Consider the following 8,328-nt stretch of genomic DNA (forward strand, 5'->3'; position numbering starts at 1 on the left):
GGGGAGGGGGGGGATGATTTGCGTGGTCTCTAATTTTTTGCGTGCACAGATTAAAGAAGGACCCGGTTCTTCTATGTGTTCCTTATACTACTGTTACGGAATAATAAATGTAGAAACTAAATAACACAAGTATTTTTACGTGGAAAACACCTGGCTCAAAAGGTGAAAAAACTACGACCTACTACCCAGTAGGATTTTTCCCAATACTTCACTAAATCACTGAGCCAAAAACAGCATTTACAAAACTCTTTGTAAACCTAAGGATTACCTCTAACCCTTTGTGGCAACCAGCCTCTAGCTGTTGTGACAACTTCAAGTTGACTTTAACTTGAATACTACACTCAAAGTACCGAGTACAATTGCTTCTAGATAAAGCTGAAAGGTACAACTCAAAAGCCCTACTACAATGAAACTAGAATAAAGACAGACACTTGAAACTGACTCTTCTATCTGGTGCATGTAGCTTCAGGTTCGCACACATGAATCACACCGGAATTGCTTGCAAAATGCCTTGCTATTTTGCTCTCAACTCTCGTTTAACTTCAACGTTTGTGCATATCTGTAAATGAGAACATCCTGAAATATATATAGTTAGTAGAATAGGAAATAAGTAGAAGTCTAATGCTTTACTCTTCCTTGGTGGAAGAGTTCTAGTTATCTTCAACCTCTAACTTCTGCCTTATCTAGAATAGAGTTCTCTTCGAGTAAGAAGTCCTTCTCCTTATCTCTTATGCAACCTTTTCATTTAGGAGATATCAGATATAACCACTTAAACTTATCTCCTTCACGTGCATGCCTTGCACTCCAGTCTGCCCGTGTCTATGTACACTATGTATGGACCTGGTTCATGTTTGAGTTCCTTTGTCAATCATCAAAACAACACTTAGGCCAACAAATTCCCCCTTTTTTGATGATGACAAACTCTGTGCTTTTCATAAGTATAATATCATCAACATAATGTTAGAACACTTTTCATTTTAAAGTCACAAATCATCAAGGACCAGGTTCATTAAGTTATAAATATCACAGTCCAAAGTAAAAAGCACAACCTATCTTTCCCCTTTTGGCATCATCGAAAATTTGCATAATATGTTAGATAACCAGATTTTAATAGATATCACTCATGGCCGTTGAGGCTACTTCAAATGCAATCATGGAGTCAAGCATCATATGTCAATCTAATGATATTAGCTTTCTAAGAAGCATCAACAAACAGTTAGAGCACAAAAACAGTTGATTATCATTGATACTAGTCATCCATAAAGCATAAAGAAAAATAAAGATACTGGATCATGAGTGAAAAGAAAAAAATCCATCTGGGTCACTGGTTTGTCTAAGTAGGCTAGGAAGGTTTTAAGGCTGGGAATGACTAGGTTCTTGGTTTCTGGCCTGAAGTAGCTTTAACATATCATGAAGAATGCCTTCATTCTTCTCCTTCTCCTTTGCAAGCTCAGCCTTGAGAGCATCCCTCTCAGTTTCTACCTCAGTCAACCTCTTTTTCAGCCTTTCAATCTCAGCATTCTTAGCCCCACTCTCTTGCACCAAGGCTCTCACTTTGCTGTTCATAGGCACCTTCTTGGAAGAACCAGGTTCTTTAGTAGCAACATGGACTTCATAGTCACAAGCAGTCAAGGTGTTTGCCCCAAAGTGATATTTGTCTGTACTAACATTCCATTTCTTTAAGGGAACCTTGAAGTGAGCCAGCACAGTGGTGAGAACGAAACCATAAGGTATGACATGAGTTTTGGTGCCATTCAGAACCGTATCAAGGAGTTGGATCATAAACCCTGGCGAATTAATCTGCCTCCCAATATCTAGGCATTCCATAAGGATCAAGTCCATGAAAGTGGCAATGTGCCTTCTTTCCTGCCTGGTTAACACAACCTTGTTAACAAACAAACAACACTTTATGGGCAGGCCTTATCTCACTTTTGTAAATAGCCTTGGGCTGAAGCTCTTCCTTATTGTCAGCAAACTTTCTTGTAATGGCAAGTGAGATGGGGAGGTTTTCTAGGCTTGGCCATTTTAACCTTTTGTAGTCGTTGTAACCTTCATCAGGTACTCCCAGAATCTCTCCCAATTCCTTGTCATCAAAGCTCATAGTCACCCTCTTCACCACATTGGTGACTCTGCCATTTTTTATCTCACAATTTGCCATGAACTCCACAATCTCAATTCTGGAAAGCTTTCCATCCATCTGAATGACCATGTCCTTCCAACCCTACAATTGTAGTTTTTCCAGCAGTATCACCATGTCTTCTTCCTCTAAGGCTCTGAGGAGTTTACCCTTCAAGATGGTTCTTTTCCCATAACTTGACCAACTTGTCCTTCTCTTCATTAGATTCCTCTTCTTGTTCACTTTTCTCTTCCTCCACAATTTGCATTTTCCTAGACTTTCTTGCAGACCTAGTTCTTTTTGCCAAGGTAGAAGGATCTACATCAGCAATCTTTGAAGGTGACTTCTTATTGGAAGTCTTTCTTTTCTTTGTCTTTAGAGTCACAGCCTCTAAAGACAGTTTCTTCTTTCCCTTTGCAGCAGTTTTTGTTTTACTCTCTTCCAAGGCCTTTTCAAGTTCAGCCTCATTCTGCTTCTTCTGACTCGTTGTAGCTCTTCCTCTTGTAGGAGGAGTCTCTACAGGGATAGAATAGGCGGCTTTTCTCTTCTTGATTCCCCTAGCATTTCCAGGGATTTTAACTCCTGAACTCTTCTTCCTTTTTGGATTGTAACTATCCGACACTCATTTCAACAGGTCTTCGAGGGGTTCCTGCACAGATGGAACATATCTTGGAACCTCTTCCTCAACCTAACCAACCCCTCAGAATCACTTGCATCTCCAGATCCACTTCCCCCTTTTTCTCTCAAATTTTCTTCCTCTGCAGCAGCATCCTCATTCCACAACACCATAGTGCTAGTCTCTTTAGTTAATTTAGCAAGAGTAGGTGAAGATTCGGCCACTCATTTTTTCCCTTTCCCCTCACATCACCTTGAGCACCCTCACTCTCTTTTTCTTTATTCTTTTTATCTTTACCATCAGTTTTCCCTAATTCAGTGGTTTCAACCCCAACCATAGTTCCCACCAAAACAAACCTATTCTCCAGATTCTCAGCAATCGCAGAAATTTTTACAAATGTAATCTTAGGACCAGATGTTACCTGCTCTGTTTCAGATGAAACAGTTTCTTACCCTTCAGTTTTAGACTTAAATGATTCTTCAAATTTCTGGGGTTCTTCTGCCCGACTTGCTTTTAACCGCTCATTAATTTTCTTGATTTGTTCTCCTCCAGCGACTACCTTGCGAGCAATCATCTTGAACCTTCCTTTCTTAGAGGCGAATGTGATAGATGGTGTGGGAGTAGTTTCCTTGGATGGTGATGAGGGATTTTCAGAAGGGGTCGCCATTGCTGTGTTTGGATATGTGTGTAGAGAAGATAAGAGAAGATAGGGAGAGTTGTTTGACGGCAGGGAAGTTTTGAAGTGAAGAAATGGGTAAGTCCAAATCAAATTTAAAGAGGGAGAGTTTAATTGGGTAACAACAGCTTTTCCAGAAGCTCAGAAGTCTAATCAAACTGGGAGTCAGTTTGAAAAGACGTTGGAGACTCTCCCTAGAATCTAGGCACTTATTGCGTTGGGGACTCTTCTTAGGTAAACTGGTTCTTTTTGTAATGGATAAGCTCGAGGGAGGTTAGGATTAAATGGGACTCTCCTTTTGATCATTATCCAAATATAATTATTTCAAAATATGCAGAGTGGAGAGTACATACCATGTAATCTTGATGAACCGCTTCACTGAGAATTCTCTTGTGTAAGTATGAATTTTCAAAGAAAATAAAGATAATACCATTAGAGATTAATGAGACATTTTAGCACATGACACAAGAGTATACTAGTGAAAGTATGATACTGAGCAAAATCCAATCTAATTATGTACAACATTCACAAATTGTCTAACCAATTTTTGAGTTAGAACTGGTTATTTTTAGGTGATCTTAATCATCCCTAATTCTAACATGTTTCTTTTAAAGTGATCTCTACTCAGAGCTTTTCTGAAGATGTCAGCTATTTGTTTGTCAGTAGCACAAAATTCTACAGTGGTCAAACCCTTTTCATAGTTGTCCCTCAAAAAGTGATGCCTAACATCTATATGCTTAGTTCTTTGATGATGAACCGGGTTCTTGGTCATACTAATTGCACTAATGCTATCACAAAAGATGGGTATACAACCTACATCAATTCCAAAATCCATTAATTGTTGTTTGATCCATAATAATTGAGCACAACATGAGACAGCAACAACATGCTCAGCTTCAGCTATAGATAAGGCCACAAAATTTTGTTTTTTGTTGGCCTAAGACACAAGACATGAGCCAAGAAAGTGTGCCATACCCGAGGTGCTCTTTCTATCCACAAGAAAGCCTGTATAATCAGCATCAGCATATCCCACTAAGTTGAAATTACTACCTTTTGGATACCATAGACAAAGGTTAGTGGTGCCTTTTAGGTATCTCAAGATCCTCTTGACAATAGTCAAGTGAGACTCTTTTGGATTTGCCTGAAATCTAGCACAAAGGCCTACACTGAAAACGATGTCAGGTCTACTAGCACTGAGGTATAACAAAGAGCCAATCATTCCCTTATACAAATTCTGATCAAAAGATGAACCGGGTTCATCTATATCCAGTTTTGTGGCTTTTGCAATAGGAGTGTCAATTTCTTTGGAATCTTCCATTTTAAACCTTTTATGCAACTCTTTCATATACTTCTGCTGATGGATCATAGTTCCATTTGTAAGCCTAAAAAGAAATAAGCTCACCCATCATTCTCATTTCAAATTCACTCCCCATTAGTTTAGCAAATTCTTTACTTAACTTATCAGTAGTTGTTCCAAAGATTATATCATCAACATATATTTGAACTATCAAGAGATCTTTACCTTTATCTTTTAAGAACAAGGTATTGTCAATTTTACCTCTCTTGTAGCCATGTTCAAGCAAGAATTTTGACAATCTTTCATACCATGCTCTTGGAGCCTGCTTGAGCTCATAAAGTGCCTTGTCAAGCTTGTACACATGATCGGGACATTCCTTGCTTTCAAAGCCCAGAGGTTGCTTGACAAAACTTCTTCCTTTAGATAGACATTGAGGAAGGCACTCTTGACATCCATCTGATGGAGAGTGAATTCCATGTAAGCAACAAAGACTATAAGGAGTCTAATTGCTTCCAATCTTGCAACTGAAGCAAAAGTCTTATCATTGTGTATGCCCTCCTCTTTACTATATCCTTGAATCACCAATCTTGCCTTGTTCCTTGTAACTGTTCCATATTCATCAAGTTTGTTTTTGAAGACCCATTTTGTGTCAATCACTGATATGTCCTTGGGTCTAGAGGTGAAGGCTACCATGTTACCTCTATCACACAATTTTGATACACTTATTAGAATGTACTTCAGTCCATCTATCAAGTATGCATTCTCAATAGAGTGAGAATTAGACTTACCATCCTTTCCAACTGTCACACCTCATTTTTTACACACCACCCCGAAGGATAGTATATAAGGGAGTTTTTCCACTTTAAGTGACATTATCCGAAATGGAATTATTTATTTGATTTTAGAGTCGCCACTTGGGATAGTTTGTTTTCTGGTGTCCCAAGTCACCGATTTATTTTAAATCCCAAATCGAGGAAAATTCGACTTTCCTTGTGAAGTCTGCGAACCAGAAATTCAGACTAAGGAATTCTGTTAACCCGGGGGAAGGTGTTAGGCACCCCCAGATCCCGTGGTTCTAGCACGGTCGCTTAAATTATTATAAATGGCTAAAAAAAATCTAATTTTTATACATGCTCTAACCTATAGTGCAATTTTATAATTATTTACCGCTTTTAGTTAAAATATTTTAAGAAAGTGAACGTCGTTTAAAAACGTATCTTCGGATCACGTCACATGAAATGCACCCGGATCCTCGACACATTCTTATTCAACGTTTTGGGATTTGGATTTGGGTTGCATGAAATTCACACCCGTATTTAAGAAGGTAAAATTCTTAAAAACGTGCCTAAAGCGACTAACGGGTTATTAACTTTGCGGGAGGCCGCGAAATTCACTAAACGGCACGCCTAGATTCTAAGTATTTTGATATAAGCATTTAATGAGGGCCCCTCAATTTGTGTGTTTTTTTTGGCGAGGCTCATCTCACTTTATTATTTAAAGGCCAAACTAAAGTGACCTATGATTTTCTATTTTTGTATCTAATAATAAGGAAATAGTCCTAATTAATTAATGTCATAACATCCGGGCCCCAAGTTCAAGTCCGGGTTCAAACAAAAGGAATAGACCTCTTAATTTGAACCTGCTACTTAACTCGAGAACCCGATGTTACAAACTAGACTTAATGAACCTAAGGGAATTATAGCCTCCGGCACGTTTGGGCTTCAAGACTGATTCAACCAAGTCCATGAAGAACAGCCCAATAAGAGATCCAAATTATGATTGCAGAGGGTCAAGTGGCCTGGGCTTGTGATAAGCCCAATAGCGGATACCAGTTTCATTTTTGGACTGGCTAACGTCTTAACGGGCTGTTACATTTATGTATTTAAATCAAAGATCAAATCAACCAAATGTTGGGTTAATCTAAGAAGTAATTGACTTTGAAATTGATTTTTTATTAATATTGATTCGAGGCACAATCAGTTAGGCTAGCGGTCCAACGTATCAGTCCATATTGTTCCAATTTAATCCTCAAGTTCATATGACACTATATTTGACTCTCTGTTAACTGCTCCTAACAATCAGATGTCCAATTATTGATTACAAAAGGGAAATATACGATTTCAAGGGCACTTCTACGTACAGAACATTTCTAATCATAACTAACACAATGAATATTAAATATTTGCACATCAATAAATATCTAACTATGTACATGCGATAACAGGGATTTAAACATCCAATGTCAGCTTAATTAATTGTGCTTAAACACACATTGAAGTCCAACACAACCCTAGATAATCGAACTAGTACTGAAAATCCATTAATAATCTATTAACAATCCATTGACAGTCCATATTCTCATTAATACAACTGAAATTATGGTTCAAATGAATCAGTCACACGAAAAGTCTAAACTAAGCAATACAGTAAAGTTCAGGTGCAAGCATGATTCCTTTATCATTTATACTTCAAACTTGTGGTCTACAGGTGAAGGCAATCTTCAGCATCACTTGAGCATGAGAAAATACCTGGATTACAATGACATAAAGGAGAAGAGGAGGGTCAGCAGCAATTTGTTGAACTAAAGGCAAACAACATGTCACAACAGCTCAAAATCAGCCTCAAACCCAGGTTCAAAATGCAAACGAAATCCAGCAAACCATATAACCAGCAAACACACCAAAACTTGACTCAAACGACCCAAATTCAACTCGAAATTGAAGCTAAACCACTTCTAAAGTTTCAGTGATAAGAATCAAGCTTGGAACTAGAATCAATGCCTAAAACTCCAATTAACCTCAAAAATGCGATGAAACAGCGCTCTTTTTGATTTTCTATTGTATTTTTCTTTTTTTTTTGATTTTTGGGGTAGAATATAAGATCTAAAGAGTTTGGATTTGAACTTCAAATTTCAGATCTATGAAACTTGAAGAGTATTTTTGGGGGGGATTTTTTTTTGTGGCTTCCAAACTTCTAAACTTTGAGGGATTTTTCAGAGGGTCTCCAAACTTGTAATCCAAGGCACTAGACATGCCTTTTATAGGCAGAAAAGGGGGCAAAAGGTTCTGGAAATTTTTACTCATTTTTCCCCCCTTTTTATTTTCAGAAATTGTACCTTAAACCCAAAGTATTGACTTGTTTGTCAAGTTACTACTTTTAAAAAGCTGAAACTTACACAAAGACCCCTTCTAGAAGGATCTAGGGTGTTCTAGCTTTGTTTTCCTACCTATAAAATGTCTATATTACCCTTACTTGAGTTCTAAAATTACCATGTCTTAACAAACCAACCCATTTTAGATGCCTAAACTACCCTTGATCGCCCCTGAAATTACTAACCAAACCCAAACCCCTTTGTCCTAGTTAGAATTCAATTATAGTTAACTAAGGATGATTCATTCAGCTATATCCAATCACCAAAACTAAAATTTAACTCTAATTAATATGTAACATTGAACTAATAAGCAGTAAACTGTTAAAAACCTAGTAAAATATCATATAATAACACTCAATAAACCTATGATTAACTTACATCAATAAGCAAACTACAGCACTAGTTCATCAATATGTCAACCAAGCATGAATTCAACAAGTAACGATTAAACACTAATTCATGAATTTAGACT

The sequence above is a fragment of the Nicotiana attenuata genome, unplaced genomic scaffold (genome assembly GCF_001879085.1).
Source record: "Nicotiana attenuata strain UT unplaced genomic scaffold, NIATTr2, whole genome shotgun sequence".
Classification (NCBI taxonomy): domain Eukaryota; kingdom Viridiplantae; phylum Streptophyta; class Magnoliopsida; order Solanales; family Solanaceae; genus Nicotiana; species Nicotiana attenuata.